Source organism: Halichoerus grypus, chromosome 4 (assembly GCF_964656455.1).
Source record: "Halichoerus grypus chromosome 4, mHalGry1.hap1.1, whole genome shotgun sequence".
Lineage (NCBI taxonomy): Eukaryota > Metazoa > Chordata > Mammalia > Carnivora > Phocidae > Halichoerus > Halichoerus grypus.
Window position 1 is genome coordinate 159035216 of NC_135715.1, and position 18668 is coordinate 159053883.

An 18668-nucleotide genomic window follows, 5' to 3' on the forward strand; every position below is an offset into this window, starting at 1 on the left:
CATTTTTGTCTTAATGAAGGAAGAACAAAACCCACAAGATTTCTGGAATTAACCTTCTTCACCTACCTTTTTGGGAAATGTCTTTCCCTTTACACAATACGGATTCGGTTGGCTGAATTTACCATAAAAGAGCAGTAGGCTAGAATGTAAGCATAGTTACTAGCTTAAATTGGAATCACTTGTTATGCATTTTGTTCATTCATACTAGGAATATGTCATGTAATTAGCCAAAAATTAAGTCTATGACCTATCCACCTTAATTCATTCTTTGCCTTTTTATACCATGTATACCATGTTTTATACCACATACACCTTTTTATTCCATGTGGTCACTCAGTTGTGCATTCCTTTATTATGGAACCTAGGCATTGAGTGGAATGAAGTGTCTCCTAGGCCTCTCTCCAAAGCTGTTTTTTCATAGCTATTAGTCATATTGCAGATGAAAAACAATTCCTAAAATATACTTTGCATTTTTGCTGAAAATTTATTCTTAACTTATGGGACTACATTAGAATTATTTCTAAAATTATAATTCACAAACTGTATATTATATCCAGAAAAATGCTGGGAATGTTTAGAAACATTTTCCCCCAAGTAACATGAATTTTGGTTGTGTCGTGAGGTTTTGTCAAGAAATATTTACTTTAAAATGCCCACCACTGGGTGATGACTGCCAATTTTCATTAAGAAAGATAATATATCTTGTGACAGTCCCAGTAGTGGCCAGTCATGCTCTGTGTAATTGTAGGTACTTCTGTATTGCTGTCATTTAATGTCCCATGTATATGCAAGAGAATGTCAACTCTTATTGATACCAGGAGAGTAACCTCCTATATGCACAGGAATCAGAGACAGAAGCATTCCTGTGATGTCTGATGTCCTAATTCACATGTGTGTTCAGAGCCATTCCTTGCTTTGCAAATGAGCCCTTTGGGAGAGGACCATTCTGCTCTTGGTCAGATCTCTAAGCTCTGTCTCTGCAAGACATTCAAACTGAAAGTTCCAATGAAGTTTTTCTTGCTGATTTGTTTCTCTTGTATTGTATATCTTAGTGTTTGAAGCGATTCACTTTTTAAACGTATTTTTCATTACATTTAAATAGAAAGTGTCTAATTTCTTAAGAAGAGGCGAGCAAGATTACTTTGTTGGTGCTGTTGTTCTTAATATTTTCTTTATTTAACTTGTGCCTCTCAGTTATTATGCAACTCTTTTAGCTTGAAGTTTTCGGTTTTTTGGAGAGGATTTGAAAATATAAATTCACAGTTCAGGTCAGAAAAGACCTTAGAGGTTATCTGGCACCTCATCATAACCTTTGTTTAAACGATGTCTGATCTGCAACAAAAAGACAATAGGGGTGGTAGCAGAGCTTGTGATGAAGCACGGGGTTGGGGGGCTTGCAGGTCACCCCTACTCTTTGCCCCTGCCACTGCCTCTTCCATGGCCCCTCCCTGAGCCCTAAAGTGCCTTTGAAAACCACAAGCTAGTTCAACCACTTTTCTGGGGCTTGAAATCCTTTTTTACCATGGCATATAAAGTTCTTATCTTTTGCAGATTAACTCTCTACCTTGAAGCAAGTCTATGATGCCGTCTCAAAACACGAGCACTGTGGAAAAATCCACACTACTTTAAATTACTGGGTTTTAATGATAATTTCTGTGGAGGAAAATAAATATGAACGGATATTCACATCTGAAATGATCCATCAAAGGTTTTCATTAATACTCAAGGAAGTATGATACAGAAACCCGGAAGGATCACGACTGGGGGGGAAGGAGAAAAAAGGATTCAAAAAGATGCAATCAGACCCTTATAGCGAGACAACAAGCCAGGATGAGAGTGGCTTAGTTCCTGCCTCCCTAACCAGTTCAGAAGGCTGTACCCCAGCCCTGCCTTTCCCTGTGCCTCTGTCACCTTTACCACCAGTATTTTCATGTCTCTATTATGGGTACAATGATGGCAGTGTTTCCCACAGGAGATTTCTGTATTCTATTTAGATCCGGGGCCCTTTTTTCTTTTCTGCTTTCCCCATCCAGTTTTTTTCTTTTATCTCATGGTATGTCATTTGATCTATGGGCTAAATTTGGAATGACAACAGAACTGGCCTAGAGTAGGGGCTTCAGCTACCTATATTTCAAAGCTGAATTTAAGTTACAGATATAAAAATATTAAATGAGAAATATAGCATGAAAATACATTTTATAAATCAAATTATATCAAATAGCCAGTTGATAACTACTCAAGTAAAGTTCAAACAATCGTTAATCTTTGGGTTCTCTTCATTTATTAATGTACAACATAAAAGACCCCAGTGTTTTATTTCCCTAAAACACTCATATTTTTTTAATTTAATCTTTTTTTTTTTAAGATTTTATTTATTTATTTGACAGAGAACGAGAGAGAGCACAAGCAGTGGGGAGTGGCAGGCAGAAGGAGAGGGAGAAGCAGGCTCCCTGCTGAGCAGGGAGCCCGATGCGGGATTCGATCCCAGGACCCTGGGATCATGACCTGAGCTGAAAGCAGATGCTTAATGGACTGAGCCACCCAGGTGCCCCAAAACACTCATATTTTTTAAGTAATTACTCAAATTACAAAACATGTTAAGTTACTTATATATAATTAGATTGTCTAAAACTTATTGATAAAAGCAGAGAAGGTTAAGGAAAATACATTTTAAAAATCTACCCCAGGTGCAACCAAAAGTAGCTATTGACACAGGAATTAACCAATTGGAAGACTATATTCTGCAGAATAACTTGATCTTCTCAAGTATGTGCACCCTTAAAAAAAACACCAAGTAATATATTAATAGGAATATATTATATTTTGTTCGTTATAATGAAAGAACATATCTGCAACAACACAACTTTTATGTATAAAGATATTTTCTTTATAGATATTGTGATTTTTATTGATAGTCGTAATATCAATCTAAAAATGTACAGCATTTAGTATATCTAATGGATTGACTTTATAATTACAAAATGTAATTTTATAACTAAAGGTACCCTGAAACATATCCCATCAAATACTTTAAGGGTGGGAAACCCAGGCCTAAAGAGGTGACATGATTACCACATGTTTAATGTTATTCTTCTATTTTAAGTTTTGATGCCTGGAGGGTGAATTCCAAGGCCCTTTTCAGCAGGACCCCATTCTACCTTTTTTTTTTTTTTAAAGATTTTATTTATTTATTTGACAGAGAGAGACACAGCGAGAGAGGGAACACAAGCAGGGGGAGTGGGAAAGGGAGAAGCAGGCTTCCCGCAGAGCAGGGAGCCCGATGCGGGGCTCGATCCCAGGACCCTGAGATCATGACCTGAGCTGAAGGCAGACGCTTAACCGACTGAGCCACCCAGGCGCCCCCCATTCTACCTTTTTAAGAGTTTCCCCTTTCCTTTTTCCAACCTCCCTCCTCCCTCTAATCGCATGCCACAGCAGCGAGCACCGAGCATACTCTGGACTACTGTATATCTCTGGCTTAGCTTGTGCATTACTCCAAATTTCATTCTATGACCACCGTCCACCTCCCCAGTAAACAATCTCCATCCCTGTGAGGCCTTCCTGAATTCTGCCCTCTAATCCAGTATTTATCATTCTCTTCTGTGTTCTCAGAACATCCTGCATTTAACACTGAAACACTGATCACCTACTGTTATGGTATTTCATAAGTGTCTCTCTCCCCTGCAAGGTTGAACAGGAATAGGATAATTTTTGTCTTTTTTTTTTAAAGATTTTATTTATTTGACAGAGAGAGACACAGCAAGAGAGGGAACACAAGCAGTGGGGAGTGGGAGAGGGAGAAGCAGGCTCTCTGCCAAGCAGGGAGCCCGATGCAGGGCTCGATCCCAGGACCCCGGGATCATGACCTGAGCCGAAGGCAGGCTCTTAACGACTGAGCCACCCAGGCACCCCAGTTTTTGTCTTTTTAATCCCTAGACCTTAGTCTGGTCTTGAATCATAGTAGACATAGTAGATGCTTTATAAAAATTCGTTGAAGGGATGAATATGTACATGCAGAAGTCAATGAATGTGTGAACTAATTAATGAACGAACAGACAAACCAACAAAAGAGTGAATGAATAGGTCAAGTTACTCAACCTGGGTACTTTTAATCTTGGGCAGGATAATTCTTTGTTGTGGATAAGTCTGTCCTGTGCATTGTAGGATACTCAGAGGCATCCCTGACCTCTACCCACAGGTGCCAGGGGCAGCCCCCTCACCCAAGTTGTTATGATCAAAAATGTCTCCAAGGCATTGCTAAATATTCCCCAGGGATAAAATCGCCCTTGGTGGAAAACAGCTGAAATACATGGAAGGCTGGCTGAATGCAGCAATTTCAGGTGGAGGGCAGAGATTAGAACTCTGGTCTCTATTTCAGTCCAGAACTTTTTCCATTACGACTTAGCCCTGCTAAGATCCAAGTTCAATTCTTAGACTTCTCATAAGACATTTTTAAAACCTGAGACCAATAACAGAATTTCAGAAGTATAATTTTGGGGACAAAGTATCAAAGAAGCAACATTAGGAATAAAGATATGCCTTCCTTATATCAACTAGTCTGGTTGATGTTAATTTTTTTAAATGGCATTTACCAGGACGCCTGGGTGGCTCAGTCGTTAAGCGGCTGCCTTGGGCTCAGTTCATGATCACAGGGTCCTGGGATCGAGTCCCACATCGGGCTCCCTGCTCGGTGGGAAGCCTGCTTCTCCCTCTCCCACTCCCCCTGCTTGTGTTCCTGCTCTCGCTGTCTGTCTCTGTCAAATAAATAAATAAAATCTTTTTTTAAAAAAAGGCATTTACCTATAGTCAGTATTATTAAATGGTACTTATTTGGCCCTGCCTAAAAGCTGCTCCTACAAGGCATATGGTTTTCAAAAATTTTCTAAATGCCACGTCATAGCACCATCTTGTGGATTTTCGAGGAATTCACCGATTTCAGTTTAAAGTGTCTAGTTACTTCTCCAGAAAAGGAGACAAAAAGAATAGAAAAACTATAGAAGATTAGGACATTCTTTGCTTATTGAAATATTCTACCAAACTCTGAATTAGGGACTTCCTAAAGTTTGATTTTGACTTTGGTATTTGGCCAAGATTGCTATTTGGCTTCAACTATAGCCTCCCTTTAGCCTTTGGAAAATCAAATAGCCACATATCTATGTCATCACCATCATGTCTGCATCATGTACAGTCAGGAAAGCAGGGGCATAATGCCAACGAGGAAGGCCATCCTAATGTATTGGTTAACATTTGAATATTCACTTTGAATGTACAGATATAACTTGGAATTAAAATTTCCTTATATGCCGGAAGTATTGGAAGAGCAAAGTGTTGCAAAATTAGGGAAGATTATGAAAGCTGATAATGTTATATAGAAAACAAATAAGAATTTTTAAGTTGTTAAATTGAGAAATAGGGAAATAGATTGATATAAATATGAATATTTGTGCCTGTACCATATCAAACTTTAAAAATTCCATTACCGGCTTTTTTTAATTATAAAAGTGTAATTGTGATTACATTTCACATTTCTTCTTGTATCCAAGAAGTTCCTTCTATGATGATATCTAGCTTCAGCCTCTGACACGTGTTGTAATACTAAGCTGTTTGGCATTCAGCCTAAATATGTATTTATATAAATCTATTCTAAATCTAAAAGGAGAGTAGAATGAAAAGAAGATAATGTAAAACATAATAGATTTGAAGTTTCTTCTCTTTTTCAAATATGTAAGTTTTCCTTTTAAGACTTGAAAGAAAATATTCAGCACAAACTACCAGGAGCACCATATGCAAAGGGCAGTGTGGGAAAGCCTACATGGGATTACTGATATGGAAAAAGCATTTCTACTAATTACATCTGCAATTAAATTCTAATTTTATAGACAAAATGTTCAATTGGTTATAATTATTATTTGTTTTCCCCATCCCAATACACAATTGCCTTCTCTTCTCCCTGAGAGAAAGTGAGCATAGCCATACACTATAAGGTTTGTTACCCGATCATCTCCTTTGTTCATCTCTTCAAATGGAAACACCAAGAATTGCTAGCCAGGTTCAGCTGGGGGCAATTCTGTATCCAAAGTCCATTCTTCTCTAAGATAAATTACCTTCATTTTGGAAAATGGGAGAAGGCAAGGGTGTTAAAAAGAGAACTTTTCCTGCAGGAACTTTCACGTAATTGTTTTGACCCCAATGTAACTATTTTATGTTACAGGACAGTAGACTACTTGGCTTGCCTGTGTGCCTTAAAATGGAGCCCCAGCAGGTGGATAATGGCCGTGAAATCTAACAACCACGACGACAATAATTGTTATGGCATTTAGGTCCCACATTACCTCTGTAAGAAGATAATCAAAGTTATGAATAACACGTTTTGGTTTTGAATTGACATAGAGATGTCCCTGATTAGTAATACTGCATAGTGGAAAGAACCCTGGACCAGAGATCAAGAAGCCATGTTTTTATTCCAGCCCGTCATCAAGTGTGTAACATTGGACAAATGACTCAGGCTCCCTGCTCCTCAGTTTCTATATCTCTAGAATGAGGGAGTTGGACGAGGGATTCAATCATGTCCTTTCCAGCTTAATAGCTTAAGTTTCTATGACATGCCCTTTTGGGTAGAAGCATAGCCCAACCTGCATATTTTTTCTGAGACTGGGTACCAAGGGATGAGTTGAATAGTGTTGCCCTGCACAGTTTAGGAATCTAACAAGACCATCTCTAACTTCTCTTTCTAGTGATTAGAAGTAAGTTTTTTTTTTTAACTTTTCTCAATACCATTTATTTTCCATATATACATCTCTGCAGACAAGTTTCATTTTACTTGTAAATATTTCCTTCAAATTTCAGAGGAGTCCTCCTAATTCTACTACTCAAAAATCTAGTTTCCAATTCTCTGAACTTTCCATATTGTATAGACCACAACCATATATCCTGTAAACAATCTATTCCTGAAGAGGGCCTGCAGAGCATTTACTCCCTGAGGTGTAAGTTTTCCACAAGGAAAACAAGACTGGGTCTCACCAAATGGTATACTGTTTTCTTGGATATGTACAATAGCCAGTATAATTTTAATGATTAGGAAATCCATTTTTATCTTTATTTTCTTATCGTTCTTTTCTTGGTGTAGTTTATTCTGGTTTTGTTAATCTGGTGGGATTTGGCGGGGCATGGGGTGGGGGGTGGGGGTTGGTTATTACTTCAGGAAATGGCTCGATCTTTCTAAACCTATCATTTTATCCTGACCTGACACAAAAGCCATTCCTGTGAAGATGTGATGCTTCTCTGGATGTTTCCCAGCTCCTCTGTTGTTATTGTATTTAATTAGGTCTTCCTAGAAATAAGTAAGAACCTCTGAACTTTCTCTTTAATATGATGGCCATTTAACAGATAAATGAACTACCTTAATCCAACATTTATGTATTCTCAATGATTCAGGTATCTCATATTTTCATTGCTGCCATATCATTTCAGTATTTTATACATTTAATTCAAAGGTAAAATAAAAACATTTGAGAAGAATTTGGGGGGTTCCTTTGTGCTACCTTGGTCAAACATGATTTTGGTAGTGAAAATCCATGTGCAATATTCAGTGGAATCAAAAGTACTTGAATCTGAGAATTAAATACACATATACACACAAAAAAGTTATCCATTTGAGAACTGAGATTAGTGTAATAACCTGGAATCTGCTGCAATAGGAAATAAGATGGGATAACATTTTTTTAATTAAAAAATTATTTTAAGATTTATTTATTTATTTGAGAGAGAGAGAGAACATGAGCGGGAAAGGCAGAGGGAGAGAGAATCTCAAGCAGATTCTGCGCTGAGCGCAGAGCACAACATGGAGCTCGATCTCACGACCCCAAGATCACAACCTGAGCCGAAACCAAGAGTCAGATACTTAACAGACTGCACCATCCAGGGTCCCCAAAGGGATAACATTTTTACCTAATGCTAACATCATACCCTGCACTAACCTCTCGCCTACTGAATGAAATAATACACTAACTTCATAGAACCAGAATCCTGACGTATCTAATCTTAAACATTAGGCAATAGTTGTGGTAAAGGTAATGAGCCAGTTAATCTCAAAGTTAGGCATGGTTTTAAATTTAAGCTATAGACACACCATAATGAACAGTGTTGGGGCAACCAATATAATTTTTTTTTTGTATTGAACATGAAATTATTTTCTCAAGTATCCTGGCAAAAATAATCAGTCAAAATATTTTTGGTAAATGAATTTCTTAACATTTCTATGTCTTTATTAATACCACAACATGGACCCACCTATTTTAGTATTTTATGGCATTTACTAATGACAATTTTATTTCTATTTAGGATTTAAAGAGAAGATTTTCGCATGTTTTTTCTCTTCAAATTATCTTATACACATATTATTTTTATCTTATTTACAAATTAAGCACATTTAAATTACTAATCTACTTTTAAATTTTAAATGAGAAATGCTTTTAAAAAAAGCAACAGGAATTAGACATCGAATGCCCAAAATATTGAAAACATAATCCCTTTAAAAATATCCACCATCTCTCTCCTCCCTCTCCTAATTCAAACTAGTTAGTTTCCTTTGAAGATGTCTTCTGCCAATGTTTCTGCAAACTATTTTTGTTTGAAAATTTCAGGGTGGAATAGTTTTTTAGATGAAGGAAACTGTATTTGCAATTACAGCTTATAAAGTAAAGAAAACCATAAAGTTCCTTTGGCATCAGTTTGACTCAAGGTCAAAATTAGATTTCCTGTTCCTATAATATTTGAATTATAAACCTCTCTTCTTGTAAGTAGATTTGAGCGGTCGGCTGGAAACTGCAATATATTGTATGAATACTAGAGTTATGGTACAATTTGAAGTGAACAGCTCACTTAATTTTGGTCTTCTTCCGTTACAGTAGTGATTTTTCAGTCTTAGTACCAAACATACAGTGGGTGGGTTTCAATTGTACAATAATGCCATTGTATATTTTCTTAATTCATTAACAAGATAGGCTTAAAAATTTTCCGATTAACACTATTAAAGATTGGAATTATTTATTTTCATGTCAGGCTGTGTGGTGATAGTGATGTTAATAGAGCAAAGGAAGGTATTGGGGTCCTCTATGCAACAGAATTATTTATTAGTTGCTATGAGAAAATAAAAAAGGTACCTGTGGAGAGATAATTCCTGCCCTCGAGGACCCTGTAATATATAGCTGTTTTTTCAAAGCTTTCAAACCAAACATTCGCAAATCAATCTCAATGAAAATACTCTGAGTAGGAAAGCATGGGGATTGGGCTAGAAAAATTATCTCATTTCCTCTCACCAACTCCTATTTGAATGCATCACATTACTCATGATGGTGCCTAAAGATACATTGAGAATTCAAACTCATTTTACCTTAATTACTTAATATATATTAGACTGTTTATTTATGAGTCACAAATCACTGAGCTGAAAAAGACCTGAAAAACTCCTCTGAAGAGGCAGGGAAAAAAAACGTGTGTCCCTTGTTAAAGAATTAGACTTTAAGGGAAACATAAAATCATTAAAGGGTTTGCTATGGTCTGAATATTTGTATCCCCCCCCCCCAAAACTCGTATGTTGAAAACCTAATACCCAAGGTGATGGTATTAGGAGGTGGAGCCTTTGGGATGATTAGGTCATGAGGGTGGAGCCCTCATGAATGGGATTAGTGCCCTTACAAAAGGATACAGAGAAGTCCGCAGTCCATAACCTGGAAGGGGGCTTCACAGAACCCAACCACGCTGGCACTCCGATTTCAGATTTCCAGTCTCCAGAACTGTGTGGAACAAATTTCTGTTGTTTATAAGCTCCCCAGTCTATGGTACTTTTTTAAAGATGTATTTGTTTATTTTAGAAGGGGGGCCAGAGGGAGAGAGAATTTTTTAAGCAGACTGCGCCGAGCATGGAGCCGGACCCAGGGCTTGATCTCATGACCCCAGAGACCACAACCTGGGCCGAAACCAAGAGCTGTCCACTTAACCGACTGCGCCACACAGGTGTCCCTGGTATTCTTTAACAGCAGTCTGAATGGACTAAGACAGGGTTGTGAGACCAGAATCTAAGATTAATTTTATTTGATAAATAAATCTGGCTCATGCTCAAGCAATGAGAATGATATACAAGCACTATAAAGTAATAAATTCCAGCGCCTGATGAGGGGGCCACACCTAAATCTTCTGCAAATGGGCAGCAACAGGTGGGTTTGCAAGGCTATCTTGGTTCCTTGGTTACCTTCCCACTAATCTCTTTGACTTCCTCAGCCGTCCTCCAACTGAGTGTGAAGATGTGCTGAGGACAACTTGGGCTTCAGGTAAACGTAAGTCTATGCTCCCTAGCTTTCCCCCAAGATGATTAAAAACCTGGTATCAGTGATATGGTAATGATTTCTGTCATAATTTATTGCATCTAGAGCTAAAAGTAATTTTTTGTCATGAAGACAAATCTTTTTAAGAATTTTCTTAATCTACATAGTATAAGTAAGATTTCTAAGATTAGATTATCTACATACTGGGCAATATAAATGTTTATTATTACGGTGCTTAAGTGGAGGGTTGTGTGTTTGTTGACTTTTAACATTTCAAGCACAAAAGTAGAGAAGAGTATAAGAGATCCCATGTACCTAGTTTCAACCACTATCAATGTAGTGAATTTGATTTTATCTATAACTCATCTATTACTCTTTCCCCCACCTTACCACTAAAAGTATGATTTTATTTTATTTTAATGTTTTTAAGAGATTTTATTTATTTATTTGAGAGAGGGAGAGTGAGCAGGGGGAGGGGCAGAAGGACAAGCAGACTCCCCACTGAGTGTGGAGCCTGACGCCAGGCTCAATCCCAGGACCCTGAGACCATGACCTGAGCCAAAGTCAGAACTCAACCGACTGAGCCACCCAGGTGCCCCATCAAAGTATGATTTTAAAGGAAAGCCCAGTTATCATATTTTACCCATAAATTTAAGAAGGGATTTTGATGTCAACAGATCACTAGTCTCCCCATGATTTACAACCACTTTGGAAAAGTTCAGTTTGCCCAAGTGGCCATTTGCTCTCTTGATCTCCTTGATCCTAGCCACAGTTCTATTCTCTCAAACATCTTCAGTGTGTATACTTCCTATACCACTCCCTGTCAGTGGTAATACCTTCAGTTTACCCATGATTCTTAATGTTAATACGGCAATTTGATTTAAAAGGTATCTAGACAAATCACTACTCATCCATTCATTTATTCACTCATTCATTCAGTAAGTATTTGTTGTTCTAGACACCAGAGGTACAGTGTTGAGCAAATTAGATAAAGAACTTGTTCTCCAAACTTATTTTCTAGAGTTTTGATAAAAAGGCAACCATTACGTGGAAGAGTACCTCGTTATATGAGCATTGATGTTCCTGATTCCACTTTATTTTCCCTCTGGGATACTCTTTTACACCCTCGCAACAAGCCCATAAGGGATCACAAGTGTTGCGTATGTCGATTGCCAGCCGCCCTGCTCCCCCAGCTCCCACTGCCTGCCCTACAGATTGCTCCAGGAAGGTCTGGAAAAAATGTGAATGGCCACATCTTCATCTCAAAATAAAGTATTAATAGGAAAAAAAAAAAAAAAGTAACCTGTGTCTAAAATGCATGGCTTTGAAAATGAAATTTCTAAATAATTACATGACAGCATCCAGAAAGTATGTATGTCTCTACATAAAAGTGTATAATTTAGTAACTATGATGTGTTATTTAAAAATGAATAACTGTGCAAAATCAGTTCCCTTATATATCAATCTCTAATTTAAAAACTGATGTTTAGAGCTACAAAGGTTATCATTGTTTTTTGCAACATTGAATACTATCTAATTCAAATTCCTTTAGAAAGCCATCTGTATAGTACTTTGAGTTTTTGATGTTCCAAAATTGACTTTCTCTCTGGACAGGTACTTGACAGAGAAAAACTCAATATTTAAGCACACAGAATATACCTGTCATTAAAAAAAAAAAAAAGCAAAACAATAAGGAATCATAGAAGTTTTCTACCTTTTTAAATTTAAATTAATCTGGTTTTAGCTGTTTATTTTTATTTCCTCAGTCAACAAAAATTAAATTGTAATATGCTACAGGGCATATTCTGTCATTGCTTCCTTGCAGATTGAGAATAGAAATGGTTTCTAATTTTAAGGATTGAAAAGATTTAATAACTGGATGAATTATATTTTAAAATTCCCATTAATTTATTTTCAAATGAGGAAAACCCACAACTTTGAGAACTGATTATTATGGGGGGGAAGGAAGGCCTTGATTTGTAATTGTACCCAAATATGAAAGCCTACATTTTGTAAGCATAAAGATTACATTCTCTTCAAAAGATTTGCAAATTCTCATAGGCACATAACTTAGAGAATGAGAAGATTGTAATTTGAAAAATTACAGATTTCATTGTTTTTTTGATGTGTGAAACCTATAAACAAATATCAAGAGATTGTATTGCAAGACTGAAAATCCCTTGTTTAGTTTTGTAAGGGACATTGCCCTCTGTGGGTTACAACCCTGACTTAAAAGAAAAATGCAGAGTAATGCAAAAGACACTCTAATCACTGCATCTAATTACAAAGAAGAATAACACAGTAAAAAAATATAAGTATCCTTGGGCTGGCGTGTGGTCTAGTGGTCAGAGCATGAGATTTCAAGTCGGTAGTCTAAATTTCTATTTTAAACACCACTTCTAAATTTCTCCATGACTTTGGGCATGACATGAACTTTATTTTTAAATACGAATTTGAGATTCATGCTTGATAATTATAAAGTAGTCTTTTAATCCTCTATTAGAGGTATAAATCTAACACTATAAAAATTAACAGAGGGACAGGTGTTTTCTTGACTTCTTGCTGATAAAAAACTTGACAGAAAGTTCAGGTAAATATTAATAAATTCAGAAATGTTTTCTTTCCCATTTGCTGGTAGCACTGCTATACCCATGTGTTATTTCAAAGTTGGTTCAGGGCATTATTGAACAATCAACTCACTGATATGGTGACTAATTCTGATAGCTTTCCTCTAAACTACTCCTTTGCTTTTTTTTTTTTTTAAGATTTTATTTATTTATTTGTCAGAGAGAGACAGCGAGAGAGGGAACACAAGCAGGGGGAGTGGGAGAGGGAGAAGCAGGCTTCCCGCAGAGCAGGGAGCCCGATGTGGGGCTCGATCCCAGGATACTGGGACCATGACCTGAGCTGAAGGCAGACGCTCAACGACTGAGCCACCCAGGCGCCCCTACTCCTTTGCTTTTGAGGAAATAGTAGTCCTTAATGGAGCCAACGTTGCTCTTTTTATACTAATTGTTATTGTCACTCTAAGGAACTTGTACTCCACCACGATGTGCCTGCTTTGTATTTTGTTTATGTGTAGTGTTTTTTAAGTGTTCCTCCAAGTGTAATAAGTACAGACAAATTACCATATAAGTTTTCTTTAAACTGCTGTTAGATTTCTAGGGATGAATGTAGGTAAGTGATTCAAATTCTAACATACCTCTATAAATCAGTTAGCACAGTAATTTTCACTGGGAATAATTAACATTTGAATTCAAGGAATGTGACCTGACTTATAGGACTGTCCTTCCTTCCTTCCTTTCTTTCTTTCTTTCCTCCTTTCTTTCTTTCTTTCACTGAGTTTCAGTACTCTATGAATTTTTCTGAGTATGATAATATTCTTATATGCTTTTTAGTCCTTAGTTTAGCTAAAGAGTATGCTTTATCATCGGGAGAATCTACCCAATCTAATTTGCTAAAATAGCCAGTATGCAAATTGGAAACGAGAAAAATCAGGAATATCATGGGGTATTAGTACAGCATGCAGTAAGGTTATACAACATGTGGCCAGAATCTCAACCCCAACAAGAACCTCAGTGTCTGATCTATTGCACATTTTCCAGGCAAAAGGTGGTTTTTAAAAAACAGCAATTTATCAAGATAATGCCTCATGAAAGGAAATGGAGACCATTATAAAGCAAAGTAAAACAGCTTAAGGACAAATCTTGTTTTATGTTTCCCTGATTAGAAATGCAGTGTCAGAATGCCTTGCTAAAGTACTTAGAGCACGATTATATGGTCCAAATCTCAGGTGAGAAATCACTGAGTTAAAGGATCAAATCCTGATAGGGTCAGTTTAGTCTTCTGGCATTATATAGGAGGAAAATTAGAATTGAGCTTTCATTAAATGTGTCCTCTGTGGGGGCGGGGGGAGGGCAGGGATCTTCAAATGGAATCCTTGTGTGGGGGCCTGCACTAGCTCTAATAGCTTCAGAGAATGTCTCTGGATTTTAGCATTTATTTATGTTAAGTAATAAAGGGGGAAATCCAACTTATAAAGATCATGAAATTAAAGTTATCTATTTTTTAAAACCTGAACATTTAGGAAAATATTAGTTTCTATTTTAAATGCAGAAATTTAGTCCTGCATTAAGTCCACTGAAGTCTCAGCTTCCTGCTTGGGCCTGTTCAATGCATCTTGCAATCAAAAGCAATAACAGAAAAGAGAGTAATTTCTTAAAATTTGCTGCTTTATTTATAAAACACTAAATTTCCCCTTTTTAAATCAAACTATTTGATTCTTCATGTTCTCTATGGGTTTCCAAATACAACCATACTTTACCTACCCACTCCCTAAATATACAATGGATATAGATTAAAAACAACAACACCTCCTACACATGTGATGCTGTCCCTCTGAGAAGGGCAAGGTGGAAAAAAAAAAAAAATTGTAAACCGTGGGGATAAATTCTGCTATAGCAGAATTAGGTACAACGGGTCAACTTCTAGAATAGGGAATGCAGGGTTTTCACTTCATTCTTCAGAAGACATTTCTCTAAGTACCAATTATAATGATAAACTGTAATTCTTTGACTAGCTTAGTTGATACTTGAACTTTCTCCAAGAGTTCATATTTCCTCCCATTAGCCCCAGTTTTACCCAGCATTACAACGTAATTCTTGCATTCCACTCCTAAATCTGCTAGAGTACTTTATACGGATATAGAACATTTGGCTTGGTGCAATAGAGCCAGAAACCTGGTTGGAAACTCTGGGAAAACAGAGTTCCTCTGTTGCCTCAATATAATACTCATCCTATAAAATTCAAATTTTGTTTTTGACATAGCAAAGTTATCTCTAAAAGGTTACCATGGAATCAGAAATAATTATTTTAACAGTGGATTTATGTCATTTTCAGCGTGAGTTTATTTTAAATTTGAAGTGTGCTACAAACAATTCTTGTTTGATTGCTAACCATAAAACAGAATTTTAATAGTTGTAACTGAGAGCCTATAAAAATGGCAACATATGCATTATTATTAAAATATTACATTCTCAGTGTTGATTTATGCTTTTGAAATAATACCAAGTATAGCTTTGTTAACCTTTACAATCATTAATATTTATGCATAGAATTTTATAAAATCTAGAAAGCAGTTCAGGGGGTTATGGATAGACATTCAGAGTCAGGCTTTTTTTTTTTTCTTTTTTTTTAGATTTTTTTTATTTATTTATTTGACAGAGAGAGAGAAACACAGTGAGAGAGGAAACACAAGCAGGGGGAGCGGGGAAGGGAGAAGCAGGCTTCCCGCGGAGCGGAGAGCCCGATGCGGGGCTCGATCCCAGGACCCTGGGACCATGACCTGAGCCGAAGGCAGACGCTTAACGACTGAGCCACCCAGGCGCCCCCAGAGTCAGGCTTTTCTAACCATCCTCAATATTCAGTTTCCAATTTGTGATTTAAGGTGGTGGCTCTGCATTTGTAGTTCTAGATAGCAGGAAGTAAAAAGGGGGCATTTCCCACCCAGAACAATCACATGTGATCATGTGATCATGATTCTTTGACATAGTATATTCACAATTTTTTACTCTTTTGTCATCATATTTGATTATACAGTTTCTATGTTAAAAGGTAATTTTCAGGAAAAGGTAAAATCATGACTCTCACACCAAAGCAATCCTGAGAAAGAACAAAGCTGAAGGCATCACACTTCCTGATTTCAAACTAAATTATAAAGCTATAGTAATCAAAACAATATGGCATTGGCATAAAAACAGACACATAGATTAATGGAACAGAATAGAGAGCCCAAAACTAAACCCATGCATACACACTCAACTAATTTATGACAAAGGAATCAAGAATATATAAGGGAGAAATAAATGGGCTCTTCAATAGATGTTATTAGGAAAACTGGACAGCCACGTGCAAAAGAATGAAACTGGACTGCTATCTTACACCATACACAAAAATCAACTCAAAATGGATTAAAGACTTGAACGTAAGACCTAAACCATAAAACTAGAAGAAAACACAGGCAGTAAGCTCCTTGACATCAGTCTTAATGACAATTTTTTGGATTTGACACCAAAAGCAAAGGCAACATAAACAAAAATAAACATGTGGGACTACATCAAACTGAAAAGCTTCTGCACAGAAAAAGAAACCACCAACAAAATGAAAAGACAGGGGCGCCTGAGTGGCTCAGTCGGTTAAGCGTCTGCCTTCGGCTCAGGTCATGATCCCAAGGTCCTGGGATTGAGCCCCACATCGGGCTCCCTGCTCAGTGGGGAGCCTGTTTCTCCTTCTCCTCCCTGCTTGTGCTCTCTCTTGCTATCTCTGTCACTATCTGTCTCTCTCTCAAATAAAAAATAATTAAATAATTTTAAAAAACAAAATGAAAAGACAACCTACTGAATGGGAGAAAATATTTGCAAATTATGTATCTTATAAGGGAGCAATATTCAAAATATATAAAGAACGCATACAACTCAATAGAAAAAACCAAACAATCCGTTCAAACCATGGGCAGAGGATCTGAATAGACATTTTCCAAAGAAGACATGCAGGTGGCCAACAGGTACACGAAAAGATACATCATCACAATGAGATGTCACTTCATACCTGTTAGAATGGCTATTATCAAAAAGATAGGACAGGGTGCCTGGTTGGCTCAGTTGCTACTCTTCATCCTGAGTTTGTGAGTTCAAGCCCTACATTGGGTACAGAGATTACTTAAAAATAAAATCTATATATAAAAAAAGAAAAGAAATAACAAGTTTGGATAAGGATGTGGAGATAAGAAAACGCTTTTGTACTGTTGGTGGGAATGTAAATTAATGCAGCCACTGTGGAAAACAGTATAGACGTTCCTCAGAAAATTAAAATTAGAACTACCATATAATCCAGCAATTCCACTTCTGGGTAATTACCCGAAGGAAACAAAAACACTAACTTGAAAAGATATCTGCACCCCCATGTTCACTGCAACATTATTGACAGTAGTTGAGATACGGAAGCAACCTAAGTGTCTATTGATGGATGAATAGATAAAGAAAATGTGGTACATTTATATAATGGAATATTATTCAGCCATAAAAAAAGAAGGAAATCCCTGGGATGCCTGGGTGGCTCAGTTGGTTAAGCATCTGCCTTTGGCTCAGGTCATGATCCTGGGGTCCTGGGATCGAGCCCCGCATCGGGCTCCCTGCTCAGCGGGAGGCCTGCTTCTCCCTCTCCCACTCCCCCTGCTTGTGTTCCCTCTCTCACTGTGTCTCTCTCTGTCAAATAAATAAATAAAATCTTAAAAAAAAACAAGGATCAAATCATTATGTTGTACACCTGAAACTAATATAATGTTCACATCAATCATATCACTAAAAAAGTAGACACATTTGAGTGAATTTAATCAATTTATCTGTTTTATAGTTTGCAGTATACTATGAGATTATTATAATCCCATCTACATGGTAACATTATTATACCTGATAGCTATTTATGCTACATTTATTTTTTTAAAAGATTTTATTTATTTGAGAGAGAGAGAGAGAGAGCACAAACTGGGAGGGGCAGGGGAAGGGCAGAGGGGGAGGGATAAGCAGACTCCCAGCTGAGTAGGGAGCCTGTGGGCCAATCCCAGGACCCTGGGATCATGACCTGAGCCAAAGCAGACACTTAACGGACTGAGCCACCCAGGCGCCCCCCTGATTTGTGCTACATTTAAAACATGTACCATGCCATGGTTCTTAAAATCCAGGGTGATGGAGTCAGACATGGACTCTTTGAGTTACCAGCTGAATGACCTTGGCTCAAATCTCAGTTTCTCTACTATAAAATAGATAAAAGAAACCTATCTCAATGGATTTTTATGGAATTAAATCAACTAATAACATGTCTACGTAAAGATAGACCACAATACTGGATGCACAATATGTGAACAAAAAGGATTAGTTCCTTCACTACCTTAGGAAGCTGAGCTAGAGTAGAGCAGTGGCTTTTTTCCTCTCTCAACTTTTCCTTCCTTCCTTTCTTTCTCCCTTCCTTTTTTCCTTCCTCCCTACCCCCTTCCTTCCTTCCTTCCTTTCTTTTTCTTTTTTTTTCTTTCTTTCTTTCTTTTTCTCCCTTTCTCCCTCCTTCTCTCCTTCCTTCCCTCCTTCCTCTTTCTTTCTTCCTCCTGTTCTCCCTCCTTCTCTCCTCTCCTCTCCTTCCTTCCTTCTTTCCTTCCTTCCTCTCTCCCTTCCTTCCTTCCTTTCTTTCTTTCTTCCTCCTGTTCTCCCTCCTTCTCTCTTCTCCTCTCCTTCCTTCCTTCCTTCTTTCCTTCCTTCCTTCCTCTCTCCCTTCCTTCCTCTTTCTTTCTTTTTTTCT